The sequence below is a fragment of the Passer montanus genome, unplaced genomic scaffold (assembly GCF_014805655.1).
Source record: "Passer montanus isolate IOZ18808 unplaced genomic scaffold, ASM1480565v1 scaffold10, whole genome shotgun sequence".
Taxonomy (NCBI): domain Eukaryota; kingdom Metazoa; phylum Chordata; class Aves; order Passeriformes; family Passeridae; genus Passer; species Passer montanus.
The window spans coordinates 29307114-29323332 of NW_024356505.1; the positions used below are offsets into that span (position 1 = coordinate 29307114).

The 16219-nt window shown below is 45.6% G+C and overlaps 1 protein-coding gene across 1 annotated transcript in view; it reads left to right on the plus strand.

Annotated features, from left to right (window-relative positions):
* The first annotated feature begins 6427 nt into the window (after positions 1–6427).
* Positions 6428–16219, plus strand: part of JCAD (junctional cadherin 5 associated) — a 59914-nt gene continuing 50122 nt past the window's right edge. Inside the window, exon 1 of the mRNA XM_039704405.1 lies at positions 6428–6531. The gene's annotated coding sequence lies outside the window, so the exon portion shown is untranslated. The remainder of the gene's footprint in view (positions 6532–16219) is intronic.

Here is a 16219-nt window from a genome sequence, read left to right on the forward strand (position 1 = left end):
GCAGGTAAGTAGCTGAAGGCAAGGCTGCAGTTCTGGATACACTAAAAAGAGACTTTTTACCTCCCTGCCACATGAACACACCCTGCCTTGCTGAAATCATCAAGAGCTGTCACATGGAAATAGCCAAGGAGCCACTGAGGCCATGGCACAGGACTGCAATTTCTGTCAGACCCACTCTTGTTTTCCTGAAAAGCAATTACTCCTTTTCCCAGAGGAGCAGCCATCGGGCCAAACCCACTCCCTCCAAGTGGCTGGTTTTGCAATTTGCTTTCATGGCATAGAGTGAAAAACCAAAATGACCACCAGACATTGGCTGTGGGATGGCATCTTCCAATTAACATGGCTCATTTTGCAGTCCCTGGTACTGGGGCCTGGCAGAGGTCCCTGGGCTCCTGCAATCAGGGTGTGAGAGGAACAAGAAAACCACTGTTAGGTAACTAACAAGAACCATCACACCTTTCTCTGAATACCAGTATTTTCTTAAGTGTAGGAGAGAGCTCTGCTGTTTTCCTCATTAGCCTCTATTTTCAGGACCTCTGAAACCCTATGTTCCCTTCCTTTCAGCCTACATTTTCTCTGTTTTCTCCAGAACGTGCCCAGACACCTCCATTTGAACAAGGAGCTCTGACCTCTGGTTTTTGTCTCATTGAATGCTCATTATAATTCCCTCTCATTGAATGCACCAGCTAAACCAGGGACTTCATCCTGCAGCTGGAGCAGAGTGTGGGGCTGTCCAGCTGGGCCCCAGTGTGGAGCTGTAGGACACAGCTGCCTCACCATGGTCTGCACCACAGGCTGAAGAGAATCTGCTCCAGTGCCTGCAGCACCTCCTGCCCCTCCTTCTTCACTGCCCTTGGTGTCTGCAGAGCTGTTCCTCTCACACATTCTCTCAATTCTCTCTCTGTTACTCCAGGCAGTTTTTCCTGTTCTTAAACAATGTTATCCCAGAGGCACTACCATTGTCACTGATGGGTCCATGGCCAGTGGCAGGTCTGCCTTGTATTTGCAGGGTTCCCAGATGAAGGAAGGAATGATGCATCTGACTCCATGTTCTTAGAAGGCTAATTTATTATTTTAAGATACTATATTATGCTAAAGAATACTATACTAAACTATACTAAAGAATACAGAAAGGATACAGACAGAAGGCTAGAAAGTTACTAATAATCTCATGACTCTCTCTACAGCGTCTGACACAGCTTGGCCCCAACTGGCCAATAAGTCAAAGCAATTCACAGCAGAATCCAATGAAACAATCCCCTGTTGGATAAACAATCTCCAACCACATTCCAAAGCAGCAAAACACAGGAGAAGCAAATGAGATAATATTGTTTTCCTTTTTCTCTGAGGCTTCTCAGCTTCCCAGGAGAGAAATCTTGGGCAAGGGGATTTTTCCAGAAAATATGACTGCCACAGGTCTGTCTTGGAGTTATTTAATCCTTTGCTCCTTTGCAGAGGTCTGCGGTTCCCTGTGACCCAGCACTGCAGGGTGAGCAGAGCCTGCACCATTGCAGGTAGTTTATGACATACTTTAGGGTTTGTCCAATACTCCCATACTAACACAAAGTTTCAGAGGTTTCTGCCTTGTGAAATGAAGTTGATTGTTGAAGCAGGGCTAGGCTGTGAAACTTAAACCTTCCTCCACAGGTGTTCATTCCAGAAGGAGATGGATTTGAAGTTGTTCATCGTGCCAGAGCCATGGCAAAGCCTGCAGGGCCTGGCTGTGGGGCTCAGCCCACACCAGCACGTCCCTGCCCTTCCTCAGCACACCTGAACCTCCTGGGGCCAGGCTGGGGGGCATCCCCCCAGGTACCCTGGACCTGCCACCTCCCCGTGGGTGCCCGGGGCTGTGGGCAATGAGCTGTCTCCCACATCACCCCGAGTGAGGGTCAGAGTCTGCATGCCATTGACTGGGAGACCCTTCTTGATGGGTTGGGAGTGACTTCCTCATGGTAGGGAAAGACCTGCTGGGTTTGGAAAGGGGAAGCAATGCCCACATAGGGTAAATGGCTGCCAGAGCCCTCCAGTGCCAGTCAACAGGGCCTGGAACCCACCCTTTTTCCTTTGGGCTTGTAACAGGTGTGAACACAATTCATTTAAGGGGAAGCTCTTTGGTGGAATTGACTGGATTAACCTGCAATTAGCTGTAAATTTGTGTGACTTTAGCTTGTCATGTTATTTTGGTGGTTTATGTTCACTGATGGTCATGATTGGTGTAATTTTAGAAATAGAACAGAACAGAAGGAAGCACTGCAATCTGGAAAGAAAATAATTCAGATGCACGAACTTAAATTCACTTATTTCCCCTGTTTTTTCTTTTTTTTTCAGTTTCGACACCTATCAGAGTTTTGTTTCTTATTGTGCTTGATATGGTGAGATGCTGGTTCAGGGCCTCAGTCCGTGGAGCACTTTGACTAAAGAAAACATTTGCTTTCTTTTACAACAGAAGTACCAGATGTCAAAACCATAGAGCAGAAGTGTGAAAATGTGGTCTGTTACCATTCCCAGTGGGCTCCTTTCCCCAAAAGCTTACATTTTCTAGATCAAACACAAAGTTTTGTGTGAATCCTAACAGAAGATCTTTTAACAGTGTGGATTGGCAATATCGCTTCTAGACGAAATTCCCCAATTCAAAAGAAATAGAAACTTTTTACTTCCAGTTTTCAGTTCATTATATAAAGAAGGGAGAAAACTTGCAAAATAAATGAACAACTACTCAAGTTCCTTTAACATGTAATTGCCTGTCGATGATGTCCATTACAAAGTCCTCATCCCATTATCTCAGAAGGAGTGGCCAGTGTAGGAGTTCTTCATGCTGCAAAATTGTACTTCATGGTACAGTTTATTGTGCTTCACATTTCCTTTCCTTTGTTGCCCAATTCATACAAATGTTGACGGAAGTGCAAAATTGAATCCCTAAACAGGGATGTGTTTTATTCTGTAGGCTTTAATGGGAGGCAGGTGAGCAGGGCAGCTCCCAGACCTCAGCCAGTGTGATTATAGGGATTGCATGAGGCTGCTGAAAGGGAACACTCCTCTCACAGGCCAGGAATGACTTGTTGCTGTCTATGCTTGGGAAACAGCCATTCCAGCTTGGAGCCATAGTGAAGAGAGAGGGATCTGCAGAGCTGCCTTTGCTTTGGAGGCAGAGCGTTTGTGGTCTGTACTGCAGCAGGATACATCAGGCAGGGAGCAGGTCTGAGCTGCCTCAAAGGCTCAGGGGCAAAATATAAAACGTCATCAGTAAGCAGGTGTTTGACTTCCAAATGCTGGGTGCTGGGTCAGAGTCTAACTCTGGCAAAGGTTGCAGACTAAAATATTGGGGTTTTTTTTTGTGAAATAATGTGAACTTGAAGGAACTGGTGGTGAGAAATATTGGGGGTCTTTTTTGGTGAAATAATGTGAACTTGAAGGAACTGGTGTGAATTTGTGTTCAGCTTGTTGACTTGTCCAGGAGAACAAAAGAAACACTAAACCCATCCCTCTGTTAGAACTTTTGTCCACACCCCAAAGAAATAGGAGTTATGTGGAATGCTGAAATGTCATGCCTTGACATCTCAGAAATGAAACTCTAAATTTCCTCTATGTTTGTTTTTAAAGTGCTGTTTCTTTGTAAATTGAGCACAGGCTGACCTAAGAGATAAGCTAGAAATACCAAACCATGTGTTAGGATCAAAAGCTTTCACTTAATTCAAAATTATTTTTGCTTTTCTTCCTCTCAGTTTCATGTTTTCAGTTTCTCTGGAAAAATGGACTCTTTTCAGGTCAACCTGCAGAGCAAAGTCTGCTGGCCTCTCTTCCTCCTGCTGTTTCCTATTGAACCAGCTAAATGAAAATTAAAAATATACCCATCTGCAGCACAGAAACTTTCTTTGTACACACAAAATCCCCCATCCAGGTGCAACTGGGACCACAGGAGAAGTCCTCTCTGGCAGACTGCAGCATTGTGGTGCAGTGGTCTGGTCCCTGACATACCAGTATCTACAGAGACCTGGGCTCTTCCCTCTGGAGCTACCTCCCTGCCCTGTGAGCATTTCTCATGCCTGCCTTCCTTGTGGAAACAAGGGTGAGCCTGTAGCTGGAAAACATCAGTGGAATTGATGTTCTGACAATTACAGCCAAGGAAAGCCACCTTGGGTAGAGTGAGCTGCTCGAGTGGTGGAAGGAGAAGTTGGTTCCTGATCCAGAGGTAAGCTGGTGGGAGGTTTGGGGACATTTTGTGTCTAGCTCGGGTGCACATCTCTGCCTGTGGCACAGATGCTTGGCATCTGTTCTGGTTTCAGCTGGGATAGAGTTAGTTTTCTTCCTAATGGAGGGTACAGTGCCAAGTTTTGGATTTAGCATGAGAATAATGTAATAATGAATAATGGTAACATACTGATGTTAGTAGTTGGTAGTTGTTGAGCAGTGCTTGCACTAAGTGAAGGACTTCTCAGTTTCTCATGCACAAGAAGCTGGGGGAACCATGGCTAGGACAGCTGACCCAAACTGGCCAAAGTTTGGGTCAGTATGTTCCAGACCACAGGATGCCATGCTCAGTACATAAACTGCAGAGAGCTGGCTGACAGGGTCAATCACCAGCAGGTGGTGAACAATTGTACTGGGCATTTTTCCTAATATTGCTATTTTTAAAAGAAAAATTTATTTCAGTTATTAGACTGGCCTTAACTCACAGATTTTGCCCTTTGCTGATTCTTCTCCCCATCCCACTGGGGGAGGCAAGGGGGAGGGAGTGAGAGCTTAGTACTCAGTTGTTGGTTGGGGCTAAACCACAATATGTTACCAATTTACCCACAAAACCCCAAGCTCAGGAGAGCCAGGGTGAGCCATGCAGCAGGAGATCTGATTCTTCTCTCCATCCTACTGGGGAGGCTGGGGGCAGGGAGTGAGAGCTTAGTACTCAGCTGTTGGCTGGGGCTAAACCACAACAGGTTACCAATTTGCCCACAAAACCCCAAGCTCAGGAGAGCCAGGGTGAGCCATGCAGCAGGAGAAGCTCAGAGAGCTCAGTGTGAGCTCTGATAAGCAGGCTGGCATCCCTGGAGATGCCTCAGTCCCTTGGGGAACTGGGTGAGCTGGGTGACAGGCTCTGAGCCTGTGCTGGCTGTTACAGACACCAGACCTGCACAGAAAGCCCTCTCAGCTCTTTCTGGGTGACCCAACAAGCTGAGTCCCTGTGATTCCAACCAGCACCCACGAGCTGGGCTGCTGGGACAGGAGCCAGCCAGGCTGCTGCTGGCTGCACTGCTGCCTTCCTCCTGCACAGCACGGGCCCCGATCCTCCCGATCCCCCGGGCCAGTCTGGGAGGTCTGCCCGCGTTTTTCAGAAAGGATGATTACATCTGCAAAGCACCCGGGATGAAGAGCGTTATGTAAGTGTAAGATAAGGTTATTTATAGAGCCAGGTTTTATCCAAAATGGAATTAAACTTGTGTTCCTGAAGCCTCTGCTGTCAAAGACAAATTGGAATTTGTCCACTAGCCTCCAGTGCTTTGCATTCAAATTGCTTTTCTCAGTTCGTCCCAAAGTTTAAGAATGTGTTTTATTTACAAACTATACATCTCAGAAAGTGAGGAAATATCTCTTCCATCAGCTCTGAGGTGAGCCTGGGTAGTGGCTGTGGAAGCCTGGGCTACAGTCGCATTAGCTGTGACACTGAAGTACCTTAAACCAGGAAAGAAAGGCAGAGTTTGAGCTGGGTTAAACAACAAAACCACAAACTATTGTCCTAGGCACAATATTTAACCTGCATTTAACACTCTGTAGCAATCCATTAGCTGCAGGAGGGTATCCAGCTTACATCCCTGTTGGAGGTGGCACTGGTTCAGTGGGTTAATGTTTGTGCTCCCGCAGAACTGCAGACCCCATGACCTTTTAAAATCATGCATTATTAACTTAGAGAGCTTTACTTGCTCTTTTGAAATATTAGAATCAAATCCCTCATATCTGTACTTTTTACAAGCCATGAAAATGTAAATTTCTGGGATGCCTGCAGAAATCCATGCTAACAGGTGTTAGGAATATTGTTTTATGAGGTACAACACCTTGCATAGGTTAGTTTGTGGAGTTCATCTGCTGCCCCTCACTTGTCATAGTATCTAGCATGAAATTCCACACATGCCTTTTATTTAGGAAAGAACACAAAAGTATGTTATCTTATTCCTCTGGAATTTTCCACAGTTATTTAGCATGTTAGTTTAAGCATAATTGGTTAGTGGGCTCTTGAAATCTATATCTTAGCTGTACTTATTTACATCAGGCTAAAAGTAGTTCATTTCAGTTGAGGTAAATGTGAAGCATTAGATTGCAAACGTACCTAATCCATCTCTCCTCCCCCATGACTAGAAATCCTGTGGTTAAAATAACACAGCCTCTATTCAGAGCACAAACTTAGAGCTGCGAGCAGGAGCAGGCTTGGGATTTAAACAACTCTCAGCAGATGAGTCTGTTCACAGGTCTTTCTCGGGTTTGTTTTTCATCCTACTTTTGATCCATGAGAGGAAGCCAGGCTCTCTCCTCTGGGCAAGCAAGGTAAAGATTTTCTGCATTCTGTATACGGTTGCATGTGCTTGTAAAGGAGCTTATAAACATGATTGCAAAAAGGCTGTTGCAAAAGCAGTTGTAAAAATCTGCTGTTATAGAGCAAGAAGTGTTTGGCAAATGGCTTCACAATCTTGAAATGTTAGTCTGGTCTTCTGGCTATTTCCACACGACAGTGAAAGGATGAAATGATAAATCTTGCACAGAGAAGCAAGGAGCAGTGATTCTCCATCACACATCAGAGACGCTGAGCATGTAGGAAATAGCAAGCCTGGGTACTGCTGCCATCCAGCCAGACTACAGCAGAGCTGGCATTTTGCTAACTGCCAGGTCTAGTCCCTCCTGGGTTAGTCCAGCTGCTGTGATCCCGTTTGGGAGGCTGAGGCTGTGCTGGAGGATGGCACCGAGTCTGTTTACAGAGAACATGCTAATGCTGCTCCAGCGTGACTCTTACAGGAACGGCGGAACCGTTCAGTGCTTTCAGGAATGTTTGGATGCGGCGTGCCAGATAATTAACTGCCTTGCTTTGCTCCTACTGCTTTCCAAGTCACAGGGGATGTAGAAAAGCATCATCTTTCCTTGAATCCTTATTTTATTTGAAATCCAGGAAACAAGCGTGATATCTGTGCTAATGCCCGTGGAACTGTTCTCCCAGTGCCAGGGTCTGTTAACTCTCCCAGCCCTGTGCTGTTTTGCACTGGGAATCCTGAGTACCACATCAGTGCTCCTGCACCTCGATGTCCAGACGCAGAGGATGGCACGGCTGGGGGGAATATGGAAACACCTTTACTCACATTTTTTGCTTAATTTAAAATAATGCTGCCCCTCCCTGCCCCAAGGCACGGGACAGTATGATTGCATTGTGGGGTACTTACTCTCTCCTTCCATCGAGGTAGCACGAACAAGTGCTGCTCCAGGTGCTAGCTTCCCAGTACTGGAGAAAGCCTTGTTTTGCAGACAGAGATGCTCACTTTCCTCTGCTTTCCGCTCTTTTTCCCTTCCCTGAGCAAGACAGGCTGGTTTCACATTGTCCTGTGTGCAGTCACTGACTCCCCGGTCCCCACTGTCCCACTCTGCCATGTCACTCCCCATGGCAGCATGCTCCCCACTCCTGCTCAGCCAGAGGAAAGAGGGGACACGCCAGGTCCTCTCAGCACAGAGCTGCCACGCTGTGGGGAAGCTTTTGACTGGAAAAGGTGCCCTCATCCCTTGAGCCAATAGTGCTGCTTTGTCCTGGGGGAGAAATGCAGCTTTATCACTTGGGTGCCCGGCTCAGGGAGGGACAAGCAGGGCTACAAGGAATACAAACACGCAGCTTTTCCTGATTCTCCGAGCACACCGCAGCAGAGAGGCAGCTCAGAGGAGAGAGAACATGTGCAAAACAAAGAAATGCGGTCAGGCAGGAACTATAAAATTCCAATATAGAAAGTGGAGCTGATGTCATTTTAACGTCCTAAGCAGTGCCAAGAATTCTAAGCTCTGTATCAAGATTCAGTGCAAAACCCCCTCAAACTCACAAGTTGTTCTTGTGGAAAAATTAACTTTTATGGAAAATATGCATGGGAACATGCCAGAGGAGCGTGTTGTTTTATTTCTTTTATTAATTTTGAATACATTAGTTCAGAGAGCAATCCCATTTTAGCATCAGCTGCCTCTATCTGAGAAGCTGAAGCTCACATACACAGCTCGCAAATACTGGGGGCGAGGGAGCTGTGTTTTCCTGTGTGATCAGTTGTTAGATGGAAAGAGCTGGTCGAGTAGGAAGGGGTGTGGGAAGGCTCAGTGGGATGACTGACTTAAAGCTTTTTTCCTGGTGACATATCTGAATCGTGATCAGATGCACCTGAATGGAGCAGCATCATCAGCTATTATAATTCAGAGTGCGTCAGAGGTGGGATTGTGTGCAGCTCTTGTGATAAAGGTTACTCATCTCTGCCCTGCTACAGGACCGCCTTTGCTGTTGCTTGTAACTTTGTCAGACTTGAAAAGTTTAGGCTGAGCTCTTCCAACTTGATTGTCTGCCTTGGGATAAGTTCTTTTCTGGAAAATTTCAGCCAAAACTGTCCAGCCAGTTTTGTCCATTCCAAGAATGAGCATAGGGAAAAAAGGAATTGTTGTCCAACTGGAGAAGAAAGAAAGGAAGAAACAGGAGGGGGGAATCTGGTGATCCTTTTTTTGGATAGTTCTTATCCCTCTGTGCTCTGGAGTTGAGATCTGAAATTTGGCAGCTTTCTGTTAGGAATGTGATTTTTTTTTTAAACTTTGTAAATCTCCTCCAATTTGGCTTAGTGATAGCCTTTGAAGGGAGAAAATAGCAACTTCTCAGGGATGTGCTAAGGCTGAGCAGTCAAAATCTGCTGAGATTCCTTCCCACATGAGTGAGCTCAGCCCAGCAGCTCCCAGTGCTGACCCCAATGCTCCTGTGCGAACAGTCAGTGCTACCAAGTTCCTGCAGATCCTTGTTCTTCCCCACAGCACAACAGGGACCCAGGTCCTCTCTCTGCAATCCAAGAGTCATCCCAGCTCGAGGAGCAGAATGAAGATGGGCTCTTTGTGTAATGCTGCTCAGGGCAGAGTTGATGGTCAGTGGAAAGGCAGGCAGGGAACAACACTTTGATTCTTTCCTGTCACAATCTGGTGGCAGACAGGGACCCAGGCAATGCTGGGTAAGCAAAAACCTGGTACTTGGATGCTCGAGCTGGAGGGTTGCATGGGAATGGTTTGAGGAGTACATGGCATAAATGAGGAGTAAGGGGATTGGGAGCAGGTCAGGAAGGTGTGTGTCAAGGTGTGAGCCATAGGGAGAGTCCAGGCACCCCAGAGCTTGATATGAACCCTCAGCTGCCGCATCCTTGGTCCCTTTTTGAGAATATGAGTGCTACCTCAGAACTGGCTTCAGTCCCACTCTCCCTGCAGTGTCTTCTGTGCCAGGTCTTGCTGAGGCTCTCCCCGGTCTGCAGCCAGTGGCTGTGGGGTGCCCCACTGTCTGCATGTGCCATAAGACCCTGCTCCTGATGTCCACTGCTGGGATGGGAGTTGGTGGGAGCTCTGCCTCCAGACTGTCCAGCATCCTGATGATGAGCACTCCTGCACAGTCTGTTGGTCATCCTCTGGGGACAGCTGAGTGACCAAGATCCTGATAAAATAGTGCCTGGTGCAGTCAAGCTGTTCCTTACATGCCTGTCTCTGTTTCCATTTTATTCAAATGGCTGAGGAACCACCACCCTTGACAGAAGTACTAGAAGAACCCAGGTACTACAGGGAAATCTGTCATTGTAGTTCCAAGTTTTGGGAAAATCAGTCATTTTTATTGAGGAGAACTTGGGAAGAAAATAAAGCCTTGGACTGCACTGAACTCTAAGGAAAAAAAACCCCAAAATTCTATAGAATATCTCCAGTGAAAAAAGTTCATCCAATACTATGGGATAAAGCGGAGACCTCTGGCAAATTATTGTGTGTTCATCTAATTAACAATTGTACCATAACACATAGCACAAAGGAGGCCTAATTCTGGCATCTCTTGCCTCATGGATTTTTCAGTCATAGCAGTATTCTTACAGCCTATTTTTGCATGCAATGCATATGCAACACTGGAGACAGATGGCAAAATCTCAGTGCTCATTGTGACGTGATTTCCACATCCAAAGGTAGGGAGCTGCAGCCTGCTTATTTCCACTCCTGCTGGAGTGGCAGGGAAAGGTGGTTTCCTTCACTTCTTTTATGACTATAGACTATGGAGCAACCTGGACAGCCCCTCCTTCCACAGAGACAGGCAGTGAAGTTTTGTCATCTTCATCAGCTCCTGGGAGCCCCATGCACACATCAGGACCCAGCTCTGTGAGACTCTGCAGAAACAAAGAACAGAAGGTCAGGAGCTGTGAGAACAGTGTGAGATCAGAGCTGCCCACAGCCAGCTGTGGATGGGGGAAGGAGCCCTAAGAAGCTGTGAGACACTGTTGGCCAGTGCTGCAGGCAGTGCTTGCTGCACACTAGCAGCCTTGCCTTAGTCAAGGATGTCACAGCCAGGAGTTTTAAGCAGGGATTTGCAGGAGAACTGAAACAGAAAAGGAAAAGGACTGGTGGATACTTACGGGGTTCTGCTCCAAGGGTCAAGGTAGAAAATGGACATCCCTAAAGTTTAATGCTGAATAAGTATGGAGTGGAGTAGAGACTGACAGTTGAAGGACCAGAGATACTTATTGGGAATGTCCTTGTGGAAGCTGTCACAAAGTAAATAAATCCAGGAGGATGTTGCTCTTATAGCTTTGATGAGAGGATTGCAAGTAGGGAGCAGCACCATGAATGGAGCAGGCAAGTCTGTGCATAAGGTTTGTGCACAGATTTAAAAGTGCTGCTGCCTTCTCATCTGCCACCCCAGCTGGTCCAGCCAGCTCCTTGCACTGCACACAGCCCAGGGCAAGAGTCAGGTCACCTCATGAGTGCTCACCCAAAACCTTCACTGCTTGATGAATTGTTTGACCTACTTGGGGCTCAGACTGCACTCAGAGAATCCCATGCTCTTCCTACAGTTTTGGTCTGAATTAAAGCAGTATGTACAACATGACTAGTTCAACAATCACAACACTGTGCCTTGGGACTTTGCCTCTGCTGGAAACTAAAGTACATGCAATTAATTCTGTGGTTCTCAATGAACAAAATGGGTCTTTTGTGTAATACTATTACTCATTTGTTTCCAATTAGTTATGAATCATGAATTGTTTTGTCTCAGAAATTAACGCTATTTTTTTCCCAAAATTATTAGTTTTTACCTACTTTGCATACCCTGATGTTTCTACAGATTGTGTGAGCCAAGTCTTCTGTCCTGGTCCATGCCAGAATCTTGGCTTTCTGAATGTAATTGTAGAGTAAGATTGAGGTCTTCAGATCCTGTGGCTTTTGAGAATCAAATTGATACAAGACCTGTGAGAAGGTTGCTACTTTCCTGCAACTGCATTTCAAATATAAATATGCACTGCTGTGCAGTGATATGTGTTAGGGTGAAACATCAAAAAATCTGCTTACAAATGGATGTACAGATTTTGTCTCCTATCAAGGCATAGCCCTTTCTGAGTACTCTTGTAGTGACCATCTTGGTAATCCAAACAGTGTTCTCCCATATAAATCAAGTCCTGCTCAATGCAGAGGATCTGCCAAGTCTTCAAATGCATCCATGAAACACGTGTCACTTGGGCTGTGTGACCTTTACAGAATCCTCCAATTTCAGGGACACTTTGGAAAAGTGATTTATTATGTGCTCTATTGCTTTTGACTCAGATGCAGAAGGGGAGTGAACACACAGTCATCAGGAAAGAAATACTCATTTCTGATAAGGCAAAGACGCCTTACCTTTCTCAGAAGAAGGAGGCTAGCACAGGTGAGGAAGATGAGCATTTCAGCCTTTTGCACTTATGATATTTGGGAAACCCCTACCCAGACAGAAATTCAGGTTTCCCATAGTAAGACAAATGTTGTGATTCCTCCACATCCTTTTTGTATCAATTCATTTATAAGAGCCTTGTGAATCCCTTAATCCAAGTCCGTGTCTGAGACTTATGACACACAAAGGTTCTTAACAACCTCAAACTCACTGAGAGCTTTTAACTCCTTATGGCCTTTTAGCATCTTTTCACTTTTATTTAGATGTTTTTGCCCCTCAGCAGTGAACTTTCCAGATGGGTGCTTATGCCCTTGGCATTGTCTTCCTGGAGAGCAGACAGCATCTCCTGGTATCCCACCACAGAAGGTGGCTCCAGCTCTGTAGCCACTGAGCACAATAAACTCTCACCCAAGTTGCCATCCCTCAAACAAATCAAAAAGAGCTGTAAAGCAAACCCACATTGCAATGTGCAGCCTTCTGCCACCATGGCTGTGTCTGTGTGTCCATCAGAGACTGGCCAGCACATGGGAGGGGTCACACACAGCCAGCCATAGCCAGCTTTTCCCCTTCTCCTTGGGCACATGCTCCTGCTGCTGCATGTTGGTAGCAGCAGCCTGGGGAGTTAAACCTTGCACTTCCATCCCCAGCCACCTCATCAGGCAAAACAACACTGGGGCTTGCAGAGTGGCTTTCTTCCTCTGTGCATCCACTGCCAGGGTTTGAACTCCTGCTACACGCTGGCATGAGGCAGAAATTCCCTTGTCAATAACTTCCCTCAGAGAAACAGAATCCATCAAAATGATGTTATTTACCCCTGACACCTTTGCTCATAATGGATTGTATTGGCCTCTTGCATGTGTCAAATGCTGCTGCTTTTCCCATGCAGTTCACTGTGTTTGAATTCAGAGGGATCTTGCTTAAATATTTATTTAAACAATAGCATCCCTTGAGTTCTTTGTAAATTGTTGTAGAAAATTAACCCCAAACACTATTTAAAATTTTTTAATTAAACTGGTTTTCTGCCTGAGCACAGTGCTGTGGGCCAGCACCTCCTTCTAGCAGGGCTGAAGATCCTGCAGCTCTGAAAGCCAGTTCCTGCTCCACAGGACTCATGGACCCAGCCATCAAATTTTTCCAGCTGCTCACAGAGTGGCAGAGCAGAGTTTCAGAAGTCATATTGATTTTGCCCCAGGAACCCAAAAATCCTGTAACTTCCAAGAACAGGCTCCTTTCCTGGATGCAGAAAAACTGAGAGCCATCTTTTCCTACTGGTACCCACACACCATGGTTGAGGCTGGAAACACAGCAACGCCAACCCTATGCAACCCTCAACTGCTGGGGAGCATGAGGAAGCTGAGGCTGCTGGTATTTTTCAATAGTATTTAAATTATAACTTCATAACCTGCAGTTCTGGGAATTTCTGAGCAAAAGACCCTAAAAATACATAGACCACACAACATACTCTCCACTATTTGGCTGGAGTCTGCAAATCTAAGAAGGACTCAGTATCCCAAATAAAAAAAATGTTATTACATGTAAAAGAGAGGATTCAAACTCTTCATTTAGCAAGCCATTTAAAAAAATAATTATTTGCATTTAACTTTTGTTAAAGGTGGATTTACACAGAAGCATTAAAGTTATCTGTTAAAATTTTTGCACTAGATTAGCAATGCTGAAGTGGAGAAGAGCTACAGCCCTTCTTCTGCATTTCTAATTCTATATTCTTCTAGCATCTTGATGAATCAGTTATTGGCTAAATCTTCATAGTCAACATGGATATGGGTGGAAATTGAGTTACTCACCAGCTAAAGTAAGTGCAAAGAAGATAATTCATTATGCTGCTCCTTAGCTATAATTGAGGCTCATCTCCTCATTTGAGGCTCTGTGTGGGTTTAATCATAGAGCTGAACTGGGGAGAAATACCAAAGCTTCTCTGAATCATTTTTATTTTTGCCCCGGTTCTTTATCATTAATTACATCAAGACATATCTCCAAGGAGACAAAGAGTGCTGCCATCAGCCTGCTGCCACTTAGGTCCCCCAAAACCTTCACTTGTTTTGCTAAGTGCAGTATGTCATTGGATGGTCCCTTGGGAGGAAGAGGCAGGCTGCATTTTGCTTGAGATCCTTCTTGTTCTGAGTGCAGATTTCCACAGACTGAATAAAAAGATACAGCCTTTTTAGCGCTAACACCAGAGGTGAAGCTGGGAGATCAATCAGCCTTTTCTCAGCTGAAGATGATTGCAGAAACAGTTTTGAACATCAGAAGGGTATTGAGCCTTACTTTCTTCCCATGGTGAATGCAATATGTGGAACGTGTGCCTCAGACATCCTTTCCTTTTCCCAGTCTGAATGGGAAAGACCTCCTTGTACTTTTCCATCCATTAGGCAAGGCCATGATCAGCAAGAGGGATGAAGTACCACAGTTCAATAATTTCAAATCAATACTTTGCTACTTGTCTCTGTTCAGAGGAAGCACATTTTTCTCTCCATGGGTACATAGAGCCTTTATCCAGCTCTCAACCACCCAGACATCTTGTGTCAGTTTTAGGGTTAATTTCCTCCTTTTAGTTTCCTGCCATTATTTCCTCACAACACCTGGAGTCGACCTTTGACAATGAATGTGTCTGAAATAGGATTTCCAGAATAAAGAGGTTTTTAATTTATTTTTTTTTGCCTGAACCAGTCAATATGAACAGCTACTTGGTAGCTAGAAGGGGTTTTTTCCCTCTCCTTCCAAACTTTTGCCCTTCAGCTCTTGCATAGCCACTGGGCCTGGCAGTTCCACTTCAGGGGATCTTCTGAGAATCATGCCTTTGTCCACAATCAGAGCAGAAAGTCAAATTACAGAAAATTTTAGGGAACTGCATGGTCCTGAAACTGGTCAGGACCAGACATGCCAGGTTGCTTAATTCCAGAAACGAAACATTTGATGGTTCAGAACTGAAACAACTTGTTTCTAGTTTGAACTGAATGAAAGCTTCTGAGTTCCTCTCAGTTTGACGTCAGCCCGTGCCCTCTCTCTTGTGCTGTGGTGTCTCATGAGGGCTCTTGCTTGCCCATAGCTGTGTCTGACCAGCTGAGCTGCACACACACCAGCTCACAGCAATGACACTCCTGTGTCTCTCCACTGGAGATGGGAATGCCCCTTTCACCAATTTTCTCATGATCATACACGCCTGCAATGGAAGGCATTCACCCAGAAAAGGGACTTTGGAAATGTGACCCAAAGGACTGCATCAGGAATCTCACCTTGTCCTGGAAGCCCCTGGGAGACCCTGAAAAATGCAAGACGGAGGAAACCAACCAGGTAGCATGACCTGAAGCTCTGCCAAAAGAAGCAAGCCCGCTTATTTCACTGTACTCTTGCAAGGACTGGAGCTGCCTTCTGGGCATGGTGATACTCACTTCCCAACTTTCACCCTCCTAGATCTGGAGAAGCAGTTGAAGTGTGATGCTTTGCATCTGTTCTGGCTGTCCTAGCCACAAAACCAGCTGTTTCCTTCTGCCCAGTGAGTGCTGGAGGGCTGGGGACAACCTAGGCATGGGGCAAAAGTAGAACCAGGAATGTGACCACTGTAGCAGGCATCCCTGCAAAGGTCTCAGATGTTTGCATGGCCAATGTCTGCTCTGATTTAATTCAGCCTGTTTGTGTGGCTTTGTGAGCACTGAAGCAGCAAGAGTCCCAATGTTTAACTACTGTTATTTATTAGGTAGAATACTGCCCAGTCCTGAGCCTGAACTCTCCAAACTGAAGCCCAATATACACAGTCCATCTTGCCTCTCTCCAAACAGCATCCAGCATCAATCACAGCACTGTAAATTGTTTACACAAAACTGCAGACATCATAACTTATTAAATAACTCTCTTGTCGGTCAGATAAGTAAATATTTCGAAAGTCTGTGAACATCGTGGCAAGCTGGAACTGCCCAGATCAGCTCCAAATGGATCCAAGTTAACAGGGGACCATATTTGCCTTGCCTTTGATGTCCCTGCTCCAAATTGGGCTGAGAAGGGATCTGAAAACAAGCCTCCCTAAGGGAAGCTTATGCAGTTTTAAAGATGCTCAACCTTCTGTAGCGATAACAGGAAGAAGAATGTGGAAAGACTGCAAAGAAACTATCTTCCTGAAGCAGTAAATTTGAACTTGTGTGAGTCAGACCCTCCCCCTCCTTCTCCATGTCCTCCTCTTTAAACCCAAACAAATTAAAGGGATGCCAAAAAGTCTCTGCTGCAGAAGGGGTTGAGGGTTTGTTCCTTGGGCCACAGCTGGAGATTGCAGGGGGGATTTCTCTCATTGTT